Source organism: Oncorhynchus tshawytscha, linkage group LG11 (genome assembly GCF_018296145.1).
Source record: "Oncorhynchus tshawytscha isolate Ot180627B linkage group LG11, Otsh_v2.0, whole genome shotgun sequence".
In the NCBI taxonomy this organism is placed as follows: domain Eukaryota; kingdom Metazoa; phylum Chordata; class Actinopteri; order Salmoniformes; family Salmonidae; genus Oncorhynchus; species Oncorhynchus tshawytscha.
The window spans coordinates 44473834-44486613 of record NC_056439.1 but is presented as its reverse complement, the minus strand read 5'-3'; the positions used below and the strand labels follow the sequence as shown (position 1 = coordinate 44486613).

At 42.2% G+C, this 12780-nt stretch overlaps 1 long non-coding RNA gene across 1 annotated transcript in view; it reads right to left on the bottom strand.

Annotated features, from left to right (window-relative positions):
* Window positions 1-2819: 2819 nt before the first annotated feature.
* The window catches only part of LOC112262047, a 57047-nt gene continuing 47086 nt past the window's right edge, over window positions 2820-12780 (bottom strand). The window contains exons 7-11 of the long non-coding RNA XR_006084584.1: window positions 10686-10898; window positions 10305-10399; window positions 7557-7654; window positions 6320-6398; window positions 2820-4234 (exon numbers count right to left, since the gene is read on the bottom strand). This is a non-coding gene — a long non-coding RNA (uncharacterized LOC112262047). The remainder of the gene's footprint in view (window positions 4235-6319; window positions 6399-7556; window positions 7655-10304; window positions 10400-10685; window positions 10899-12780) is intronic.

The window sequence follows — 12780 nt, the reverse complement described above, 5'->3', positions numbered from 1 at the left end:
AAACGCTCCTAACCTTGAAGAGGTTTGCCACAATGCATACTACATCTTTCAAACTGTGAAAACGTTTGTGCATGTTTTCAAAAATGTCCCAACCATAAGAGTGGTTAGCAGCCCTTTACACACATGGGTATGCTTAAATAGTTATCAAGGTGGCAGTAGCACCATCCACAAGTTGAACTAACAGAAACCATTTAGTAATTGCTTTTTAGAAATGGGAAATTACAATAACAGGTGATGAAATGAGTTATCCTAACCATAATTGGCTTGGCCCAATCTCTGAGTGATATAGTGATACACTGAGGTGACAACACTAATGTGTGACTAGGAACTTTCCCACAGTATCTTGACGCTCACCCAACACCCTCCTTTGTAGAAATATTAAACAGTGAGAAGAAGGCCAGTCAGTGGGTTAACTAAAAAGGAATGAAACCACAGTGTGAAGCTGTGTGTCTTTAGAAACTCACACCAAGTTGGGTGTGAAAAATGGTTTCATTTGCAAGACTCATGACGCTCCAGTGTTGGTGTTGGAGATACAGCGGCTGTGGGAAGAGACTAGGGGGAACTTGACAGAATGCAGCAATTTAATAATTTCTCAGCTTGACCATTTCTTCAGTCAGTCAGCAACTGTTGGGGGGTTGCATGGAAAAAAAATGGTACAGTATATTTGAGGTTCTTCAAGGTAGCTAGCTACCCTTTGCCTTGATGACAGCTTTTCACTCTTGACATTCTCTCAACCAGCTTCTTGAGGAAAACTTTTCCAACAGTCTTGAAAGAGTTCCCACACACACCCTGTAATAATTATACCTACATAATGCATTCAAAATATTGGTGCCGAGATCCCTCTGCAGCCTGTGTCACCAAAAGATGCCTCAAATATGAGGACCAAGGAGTGTAAATCATCTCAAGTACACATTGGAATCGAAGCGACACCAGTCTTTAAAGGTGTGAAAACTCAAGGAGTCTTCCTCACAGTGAAGGGGCAGTAGTGAGCAGGCACTTGGCATCCCTGGAGAGGAAGCAGCCCCCGGGCCTCCTCTGGCCCCAGATCTGCTGCAGCGCCTTGCAGTCCAGTTTGTTGAGCACCTGGGAGCACAGCCACAGGTCCTGGACCTGGTCTGACAAGTCGTCCAAACTAGAGCTGTCCCAGGGTCCGGCTACCTGACAACCTGAATAAAGAGAGAGAGGGGTAACAAATTAGGACTAAGAAAGAGACAGACTACTATAGGCCTACTGTACCTTGGAGGTTGAGATAGGTCAAAGGTCGCCGGTTGGAGAGGATGCTGTGGAGTCCCGCTGAGGTCACCGATGGGTTCCATGACAGGTCCACAGACACCATGGAGGGACAGAGAGGCAGACAACAGGACACACAGAACATACAGATCTCAGGACTGGACAGTCAGGTCACATGAACTAGAGGTAATGTACAGGGCAGACACTTTGAAAAAACCCAGGCAGCTCAACTAGCTAAATACAAAGTTAACAGTAAAGAGGCGACTCCGGGACATTGGCCTTCTAGGCAGAGTTGCAAAGAAAAAGCCATATCTCAGACTGGCCAATGAAAATAGAAGATTAAGATGGGCAAAAGAACACAGACACTGGACAGAGGAACTCTGCCTAGAAGGCCAACATCCCGGAGTCGCCTATTCATTGTTGACATTGAGACTGGTGTTTTGCGGGTACTATTTAATGAAGCTGCCAGTTGAGGACTTGTGAGGCGTCTGTTTCTCAAACTAGACACAAATGTACTTGTTCCCTTGCTCAGTTGTGCACTGGGCCTCCCACTCTTCTTTCTATTCTGGTTCGAGCCAGTTTGCACTGTTCTGTGAAGGGAGTAGTACACAGCGTTGTACGAGATCTTCAGTTTCTTGGCAATTTCATGCATGGAATAGTCTTCATTTCTCAGAACAAGAATAGACTGACGAGTTTCAGAACAAAGTTCTTTGTTTCTGGCCATTTTGAGCCTGTAATCGAACCCACAAATGCTGATGTTCCAGGTACTCAACTAGTCTAAAGAAGGCCAGTTTTATTCCTTCTTTAATCAGACAACAGTTTTCAGAATTGCTAACCTAATTGCAAGAGGGTTTTCTAATGATCAATTAGTCTTTTAAAATGATAAACTTGTATTAGCTAACACAACATGCCATTGGAACACAGGAGTGATGGTTGCTGATAATGGGCCTCTGTTCAACTATGTATATATTCAATTTTTTTTTTTAATCAGCCCGTTTCCAGCTACAACAGTCATTTACACTGTATTTCTGATCAATTTGATGTTATTTTAATGGACCAAAAATGTGCTTTTCTTTAAAAAACAAGGACTTTTCTAAGTGACCCCAAACTTTTGAACAGTAGTGTACGTTGAGAGAAACCACACACACCTGGGGAGGGTGGAAATGCTGCTGTCCATTTCCTGCCAGATTCAGGTGGGTCAGGGAGCAGTCATCCTGTGGAACACACAAAGGAACCAACGAGAACCATGTTCTCTGTGACTCCTTTTCCATTTTCAGCAAGGGACCAATCAAATCCCAGATCTCATGGTCTGCCCTTAACCAGGCAGTTAGACATAGTACTATCACCCAATATGTCAGTGTTGAGTTCTCAGTTTAAACATTACTAGTTGACATGAATCTTACTTACAGAGGAGCCATCACTACTATCAGGTATGAAGGTAAAACCCAGATGCAGACAATGCCGAATTAACAATGGTTTAATAATCCAACAGGGGCAGGCAATAGACAGGTCAAAGGCGGGCAGGGGTCAGTAAACCAGAGGAGGGGCAAAGGTACTGGACGGCAGGCTCAGGGTCAGGGTAGGCAGAGGTCAATAATCCAGAGGTGGGGCAAAGGTACTGGACGGCAGGCAGGCAGGCTCAGGGTAGGCAGGGGTCAATAATCCAGAGGTGGGGCAAAGGTACAGGACGGCAGGCAGGGTGGACCGCAAGTGGAGTGGTCAGGCAGGAAGGCTCAGAGTCAGGACAGGCAAGGGTCAAAACCAGGAGGGCGAGAAAAAGAGACTGGGAAAAGCAGGACATGAGACAAAACCATTGGTTGACTTGACAAACAAGACGAACTGGCAACAGACAAACAGAGAACACAGGTATAAAATACACAGGGGATAATGGAGACAATCACAAAGACAGGTGAAACAGATCAGGGTGTGACAACTACATTTGCTCCTCTAAATATCATCTTGCCATAGCTCCCCATTAAGTCAAATATACAATTAAGATACAACCATTGTATCCTAATTACCATATCAACACGTTTCTTAGCTTGAATACCAAAGGCAAAGTTGTGCAGCAGATAAGCGGATGACAAACTTCCTTTTCAAACTGTGAAATGTTTTCTCAACTTGCAAGGCGCCTGCCTGAGACCAGAAACGCAACCAATTGTTTCAACAAATTCTATTAAAAGCTCCTCACAATTTACTGATCCATTTCTTAGATTTGCAGTCTTTATCGTGTACCTTCCTGGACAAATTTCCTCTACTAAGTAAATACTTACTGTAGATCCTGTGATAGATTATGCATTTCTTTAGACAAACAATGCTTAATTAATGTGAAAGTACACTATAGAATAACTTTATTTGAATTTGTGTGTGTATGTGTCTGCATTTGTGTGTGTGTGTGTGTGTGTGTGTGTGTGTGTGTGTGTGTGTGTGTGTTTGAGATGTTTTGAAGGAGGGTGGTCAGCGGTTCCACAGCGGATGGCAGACAGATTGAGTTGAGTAAGACATTGGAGAGGCAGAGTCTTCAGGACCAGCTCAAAGCCCATAGAGCACAGGGCGTTATGGGACAGATTCACTGACTTCAGGTGCCCTGTTCCTGTAGGACAATGACATGATTCTGATTCTTAGGTCACATTTCAAGAACCACCTCATAAACAGATAGCAATGTATCCATGTGGAGTTGAAAACTGGTGTCCCCCAAGGTTCCATTCTGGCTCCTGTGCTTTTCACCATTTATATAAATGATCTAATGCTAATAATATTTGTATATCAGTTTAAAAAGGTTATCAATGAGCCTGTTTACCTGCCAGGGTACTGGCCAGTACAATGCAGTGTTGCTGTTTATCTGCAAAGGCGCTGGCCAGTATGAGGCTGTATGGCTACTGGTAGCAGGCTGTGAGGCTGCAGGCCGGCAGGGAGAGGCTGCCCAGTAGGGGGCAGGCTGACAGCAGGCCAAACAGGGTCCATCACCCAACAGGTTCACACTCGAGTCCAACTCCTCCAGACACTACGAGGGCATGGGCGGGGGAGAGTGGAGAGACAAGATTTTGTATAAAAGACGGCCTCAAATGTCAGAGTTAGACCATTTTACAACTACAAACACCTAGCCTGGCCTGTCCTGCACACTCACCGCTGCATGTCAGGCTACTGCAGAAAGCGGGGCGGTGCTGTTACCATCACTGAACAGAGGGTACTGAATCATGGGCCCCTACAAGCCCATACAGGGACATGGCACAGAGTCGTACCATACAATGTATGTATCATACAATGCCTTCAGAAAGTATTCACACCCTTTGAATTTATCCACATTTTATTGTGTTAAAAAATAGTTTAAAATATTTAAAATGTATTAAATTTGTATTTGATCACTGACCTACACACAATACCCCATAATGTAAAAATGAAAATCTGAAATGTCTTGAGTCAATGAGTATTTAATCCCTTTGCTATGGCCTAAATAAGTTAGTCCAGTAAAAATGTGCTTAACAAGTCACATAATAAGTTGCATGGACTAACTCTGTGTGAAATAATAGTGTTTAAAATGATTTTTGAATGACAACCTCCTCTCTGTACCCCACACAATTATACGTAAGGTCCCTCAGTCAAGCAGTGAATTTCAAACACAAATTCAACCACAAAGAAAAGGGATGTTTTCTAGTGCCTCGCAAAGAAGGGCACCTATTTGTAGATGGGTAAACATTCAAAAAGCAGACATTGAATATCCTTTTGAGCATGGTGAAGTTATTAATTACGCTTTGGATGGTGTATCAATGCAACCAGTCACTACAAAGACATAGGTTGTCCTTCCTAACTCAGTTCCCAGAGAGGAAGGAAACCGCTCAGGGACTTCATCATGAGGCCAATGGTGACTTTAAAACAGTTGCAGAGTTCAATGGCTATGATAGGAAAAAACTGAGGATGGATCAACAACATTGTAGTTACTCCACAAGACTAATTTACAGAGTGAAAAGAAGGAATCATGCATCCTAAATGCACTAAAGTAATATTGTAAAAAATGTGGCAAAGCAATTAAGTTTTTGTCCTGAATACAAATACAACACATTACTGGGCAATCCAAATACAACACATTACTGAGTGCCACTCATCATATTTTCAAGCACAGTGTTGGCTGCATTATTTTTGGGGTATGCTTGTAACAGTTTTCAGGATAAAAACAGAAATGGAATGGAGCTAGGCACAGGAAAAATCCTAGAGGAAAACCTGGTTCAGTCTGCTTTCCACCAGACACTGGGAGATAAATTGACCTTTCAATAACCTAATACAAAAGGTCAAATGGAGTTGCTTAACAAGAGACAGTAAATGTTCTTGAGTGGCTGAGTTAAAGTTTTGACTTAAATCTGCTTGAAAATCTATGGCAATACTTTTTTTAAAGAATAATGGGCAAATATTACACAATCCAGGTGTGCTCTTGGAGACTTACCCAGAAAGACTCACAGACATAATCGCCGCCAAAGGTGATGTATTGACTTAGGGTTGTGAATACTTTTGTAAATGAAATATTTCGGTATTTAATTTTCAATAAATTAGCAAAAATCTCTAAAAACATGTCTTCACTTTGTCATTACGGGGCACTGTGTGTAGACGGATCAGATTTTTTATATCTTTAATCGATTTTGAATTCAGGCTGAAACAAAACAAAATGTGGAATAAGTCAAGGGGTATGAATACTTTCTGAAGGCACTGTATGTCTGTGTTTCTCATAAAGGTTGTATTGGTGGGTGCAGATGCTTCCGAAACAACATTCAGGGATGCAAAAACACAAAGGCCTGACTTTCATAACTTTGCTTTCAAGAGAGTATTTCACCAACAAATAATACCAACTACTGGAAAAATGACAAGTTTATACAAACTCACTAAGTAAATACACATTACCTATATTAAGTAACCTGGAAACAGTTTGAGGATTCCCTTCCAAGGCATTCGCTGCCTCCTTAAGCCAGAAATAGTTCCTAAAAATAATTTTGATCCAAAACTCTGTGATCAATGTGTTGTTTAGACATCTCTGTGGCAGGAAATATAGCAGGGTGGGAGCAGCTGTGGTCAGTAGATATGTGTGTGTCCACATACTCACCCACTGCCAGGCTGTGACAGACCTTCTTGTATTGCTCAGGAACAGGGGCGAGGTCCCAAGAACACACCTCAGCCAGGACCTGCAGTGAACATCATCACCACCGTCAAAATTACCATCACCAGTTTCACTTAAGGTAGAAGTTGCCCCTAGTGGGCCTCCTGAGTGGCACAGTGGTCTAAGGCATCGCAGTGATAGCTGTGCCACTCGAGATTCTGGGTTTGTGTAAAGGCTCTGTTACAGCCGGCCGTGACCAGGAGACCCATGGGGTGGCGCACAATTGGCCCAGCGTCGTCCGGGTAAAGGGGAGGGTTTGTCCTTGTTCCATCGAGCACTAGCGACTCCTGTTGGCGGACCGTGCACAGTGCAAGCTGCCACGGTCGCCAGGTGTAATGGTGTTTCACAGCGCCCAATTTCTGCAGTGAAATGCGAGGCAGGAGGCCATAGGCCTGGTAGTAACGCTGGGCCGCCTGCTCACACACAAACACACACACCCTTATTATAGAAGCCAGAGTTGAATCTCAAACAAGGCCAAAAGGGCCCTCATGTGGCTGACATTTCACTTTAAACATTCACTCTCTTTCACACATACATGCAAGAAGACACAAATACACTAACCTACAGTGGGGAGAACAAGTGCTAATAAAATGCTAATTAATTACTTAAAAATCATACAATGTGATTTTCTGGATGTTTGTTTTAGATTCTGTCTCTCACAGTTGAAGTGTACCTATTCTAAAAATGACAGACCTCTACATGCTTTGTAAGTAGGAAAACCTGCAAAATCGGCAGTGTATCAAATACTTGTTCTCCCCACTGTATGTGGTACTGGGATCAGACACACGTTATCCTGAACCCTGACCCGCATTCTGATTGCAGGCATTGACATAGGCATTGGGGCAGCCACTATCTGGTGTGGGACCTCAAGTTGAGAGGCAGAGGAATGTATTTTAGAAACCATAGAAACAGAGCTACTAGAACAGAAACCCCCATTCAAGTCAATGACCTGTGATGGGGGAACCAGTCTAGTAATTATATTTCTATGTTCGAAACCATTAACTCCCCAGTCGTTCACATACACTACATATCCAGTGATGCAAAATACAAAATGGCTCATGGCACCTAAAGTACAAATCCTGCCCACCTGGCACTCCAGGCTGACTAAAGCAAATGCTCAACGTATTTTAAAGATTTGAAAAGGTATTTGAACCCAGGTCGGCTCTCAGGCGATCTATCTGACCTGCTGAATGCTGTGGTGGGTCTGGGGTGGTGTGGAAGGTCGGGGGTCATCGCGTCGGCTACTGTGGGGCTCTATGACCTGCTGCTCTCTCTGTAAAGCTGGGTGATATGGACAAAATTATAATATCATGGTACTTTATTCAATTTTGACAGTTAGATTTTTTTTTTTAAATAATAAAAGTTCTAAATATGCATTATGGGTATTGCATTACCATAGGATGGTAACAAATATATTCTAAGTGGTTTTAATATGCTTTCTCCATTCTGGTTGCTTTATACTGTTAAACCAAACTTCAACCAAAAATAATAGGAAGACAGAACTTTGTATTGATCAGTCTCCATCAGTTAGTACATTAGTCAAATGCCATTCAAGACACAGGGACATTACATGGCAAACAAAACAGAAACTTAGAACCCCTAAAAGTCCAAGCTAACATATGGAATTGTTTTAAGATGGTCATACCATGGATCATTTGTCTATTTGATTTAGAATTTTAATTTGTAAACACTTTTTTGTTTACTACATGTGTTATTTCATAGTTTTGATATCGTCACTATTATTTACCATGACTGGTACTGTATGTTATATTCAAAACTTCCAATATATCCTCACCTTCGTGGAAATTATGTCAGAGTAATATACAGATGAAGTCAGAAGTTGACATACACCTTAGCCGACTACATTTAAATTCAGTTTTTCACAATTCCTGACATTTAATCCAAGTAAAAATTCCCTGTCTTAGGTCAGTTAGGATAACCACTTTATTTTAAGAATGTGAAATGTCAGAATAATCGTGAGAATGATTTATTTCAGCTTTTATTTCTTTCATCACATTCCCAGTGGGTCAGAAGTTTACATACACTCAATTAGTATTTGGTAGAATTGCCTATAAATTGTTTAACTTAGGTCAAACATTTCGGGTAGCCTTCCACAAGCTACCCACAATAAGTTGGGTGAATTTTGGCCCATTCCTCCTGACACAGCTGGTGTAACTGAGTCCGGTTTGTAGGCCTCCTTGCTCGCAAAAGTTTTTTCCAGTTCTGCCCACACATTTTCTATAGGATTGAGGTCAGGGCTTTGTGATGGCCACTCCAATACCTTGACTTTGTTGTCCTTAAGCCATTTTGCCTCAACTCAGGACTTATGTTTGGGGTCATTGTTCATTTGGAAGACCAATTTGTGACCAAGCTTTAACTTCCTGACTGAGGTCTTGAGATGTTGCTTCAATATATCCACATCATTTTCCATCCTCATTATGTCATCTATTTTGTGAAGTGCACCAGTCCCTCCTGCAGCAAAGCACCCCACAACATGTTGCTGCCACCCCCGTGCTTCACGGTTGGGATGGTGTTCTTCGGCATGCAAGTCTCCCCCTTTTTCCTCCAAACATAATAATGGTCATTATGGCTAAACAGTTCTATTTTTGTTTCATCAGACCAGAGGACATTTCTCCAAAAAGTACAAACTTTGTCCCCATGTGCAGTTGCAAACCATAGTCTGGCAGTTTGGGCGCAGTGGCTTCTTCCTTGCTGAGCGGCCTTTCAGGTTATGTCAATATAGGACTCGTTTTACTGTGGATATAGATGCTTTGTATCGGTTTCCTACAGCATCTTCACAAGGTCCTTTGCTGTTGTTCTGGGATTGATTTGCACTTTTTGCACCAAAGTACGTTTATCTCTAGGAGACAGAATGCATCTCCTTCCCGAGCGGTATGACGGCTGTGTGGTCCCATGCTGTTTATTCTTGTGTACTATTGTTTGTACAGATGAACGTGGTACATTCAGGCATTTTGAAATTTTTGCCAAGGATGAACCAGACTTGTGGAGGTCTACAATTTTTTTTCTCAGGTCTTGGCTGATTTCTTTAGATTTTCCCATGATGTCAAGCAAAGAGGCACTGAGTTTGAAGGTAGGCCTTGAAATACATCCACAGGTACACCTCCAATTGACTCAAATTATGTCCATTTGCATTTCAGAAGCTTCTAAAGCCATGACATCATTTTCTGGAATTTCCCAAGCTGTTTAAAGGCACAGTCAACTTAGTGTATGTAAACTTTGACCCACTGAAATGTTGATACAGTGAATTATAAGTGAAATAATCTGTCTGTGTGCAATTGTTGGAAAAATAACTTGTGTCATGCACAAAGTAGATGTCCTAACCGTCTTGCCAAAACTATAGTTTGTTAACAAGATATTTGTGGAGTGGTTGAATAGCGAGGTTTTAATGTCTCCAACCTAAGTGTATGTAAACTTCCGACTTCAACTGCATATGCCTATTATTTGAATATCCGACCGTATTCTGTCCCCTAGCAACGTGCTTTTAATTTTTGGTGCCAACGAGAATGAAATAAGAAAGTACTCAAGACGACAAGCTTCATTGAGCCTTCACTAGGTCTGGATATTTAATAGACCAATAAGAAAGAGTTCCACACGTCACGGCCAATAACAGGTAGTTTTACATTTTCCCCTCAGACCACTCCCAGACAGTCCTAGAAAAATTATTGATTGAGAAATTGCTCTTTGCTAAGAAGCTATTTTTGTTTCTTTTTGAACATTTTAATGTAAAACAATCACAGGTAAGGTACTTAATTGTTAACCAGAAATGATTTGATATTGAGATAAAAACGGCTTCATACTATCCCAACCCTGCACACCTGGCACTGCAGGCAGGCTAAAGCAAATGCTCAAAGTATTGAACATTTTTAAATAGTATTTGAACCCAGGTCAGCTCTCATTTGATCTATCTGACCTGCTGAGTGCTGTGGTGGTTCTGGGGCGCCATGGAAGGTCGGGGGTCGTCGTCAGTCTTCCTCAGAGAGAAACCCCTACTGGAGGACAACGACACTGCAGAACGAGAGATAAAAAACAAAGGTTGTGGTTCCACTGGCTAATAATGCCCCTTATAGTTCATAGTTAGTTAATTTTCAAGTGACATTCAAGACTCCCAAGGACACTACATGGCAAGCAAAACGGAGACTTAAGTCACTCAGCAAAATGATAAGAGAAAGAAAGAAGGAAATTAAAGGGAGGAACTTCTTGGGCTCTTGTTGTTAGCTTCCATATGGGTTCTATAGGGAATTACAGGGAGGGCTGTGTGTATGTGTGTGTCATCAATGCAGCTGCTACACACCTCTGCTAACCATCTCAGTCTTAGTTGAGTGAGACGGGCATTGGCACTTGGCAGAGGGTGCCACAGCATATCTGGTTTCAGGAACAGAAGAGCTTGTTTCCTGACTGTGGGTACATTCTGTGGATTGGGGGCTGCAGGTAGGCGTGGGCAGACAGCCGGCAGAGGGCTGACAGAGCTATCCAAGTCACTGTGGTCAGAGGAGCTGCTTTCATCCTGAGGAAGACAAACAGAGAGACAGAGACAGAGCAGACAGATTATTTGTCAATAGGTACAGTGCCTCACTTCTAAAACTGCCTCACAACAACTGACTGTTTATGACTTCAACAAGGAATAAAACACCTCCAGACCTGCTGCTCTTGTCTTAGTACATACTGACAGATTATATTAGTCTGAAAGTGTTGTGTCATTTAAAATTGGTTTGATTTGAAACCAATTATATTCATCTCATTCCTACAACCCCAAAGAGGATGGAGTCCTCTGTGTCTGTGGCGTTGTGGGGGCCGCGCTGTGCCATTAGAGTGCCTCTGTGTGGGGTGCGGTGATACTGCAATCTCCTGGGGGCTCCTGGTTCTGGGCTGGCCGTTGGTGGATAGATAGTGCCCTCCAGTGGGGATCAGAGGCTCAGAGTTCTTTGAATAAAATAACTGACTGTCCTGCAGAGCGTCGAAAGGCATGGGAGCATTAACATTAACTACACAGTAGAATAGTTAATGTTCTTACAGCATTATTAGAGATGCATTATTTTCTGAAAATTAAGCTGATTAAAGGCCTCACAGTGTGTGAGTGAGATGACTCCACATATACTTGTTATAAACATCAGTAAAACTAAATGTGACACATTGAATATACAGCAGTGTTGGGGTCAATTCTATTTTAATTCCAGTCAATTCAGGAAGTACATTGAAATTTAAATGATCTTCAATGCTTTACACTGTGGAGAATTTGGAACTTGGTTAACTTTCTGAATTGACTGGAATTAAATGGATTTGACCCCAACCCTGATTTACAAGCCTCATATATTCCACCCACATTCATTATATACACCATTTTGCACTGTTCTAGTCTTCTTGTGTTGTAGGCCTACACTGAGCAGAAGAAGTATGTTAATTAAGTAGCTCTCTGTCGCCCTGGAGGTCCATACATCTGTAGTAAGCACAACACAGGGTACATCGGCCATTCCTTGATAACTTGATAACTTGATCTATGGATTGCTTATATAGCGCAGGAACTAACTACCTGTTTGCTGAAACGGGTGAGAGGGAAGTTCATAGCGTAGCTTGAGCACGTGCTGAAACCTCCTCTTCACTACCCTGTGAGAATGCTCACATATCCGCGGCTATAAACACCTATTGCCCAGTCTGAATCAGCTGCGAAGCGCTGCTTGAATGCAGAAGGGAGACAAAGTTGTGTTTATTGTTTCTTTGTGTTTCAGTCTTGCTCCGGTGGTATGAACACAGGTGATTTTGGTGTAAATCTGTCAACATGTTTAAGGTGTTGGCAGCTGCATTGGCTATTCTTGTTGAGCAGTGGAGACATAATGTATCCACAACTCTCTGTCCATCACTGTTGTAAACTACTGGGAAGACTAAATATTCCCTAACTGGAGATTTTAAATGACAATGGAGGACCCACCTGGTTTATCGTCCACACCACCCGCCATCATACAGAACTGGTTCCCGCCTGCGCCTCACAAAAGGACAGTTTGAAATGTGCCAATTAAGATTACAATATGCACATAGGCTCTAGATATTTTACCGGAATAGACGGAAATGTTTTTTTTTCAGCTCAGATTTCATCAAGAAGGCATTTATTGTTGAATCTTTGTATGTGTTCATTCTGGTTAGTGAGGAATGTTTGGTAAGAATACGTGTATTATTACACTCGGGCTGTGGCGATCTGGTAATACTCCTATTCGTGATCGGATCCATTTTATCACACTTGATACTCGTAAATGGATTTACTTGTGATCGGAACAATCTAGAAGTATGCTTTAATTGCCTGTAAAGCCTATTCCTATCACTCAGAGCGCATTGGTTGGTATGTTCATTCACACACACTGTTCAAAGGTAAACTACCCCGACTGATGAAAATGCAC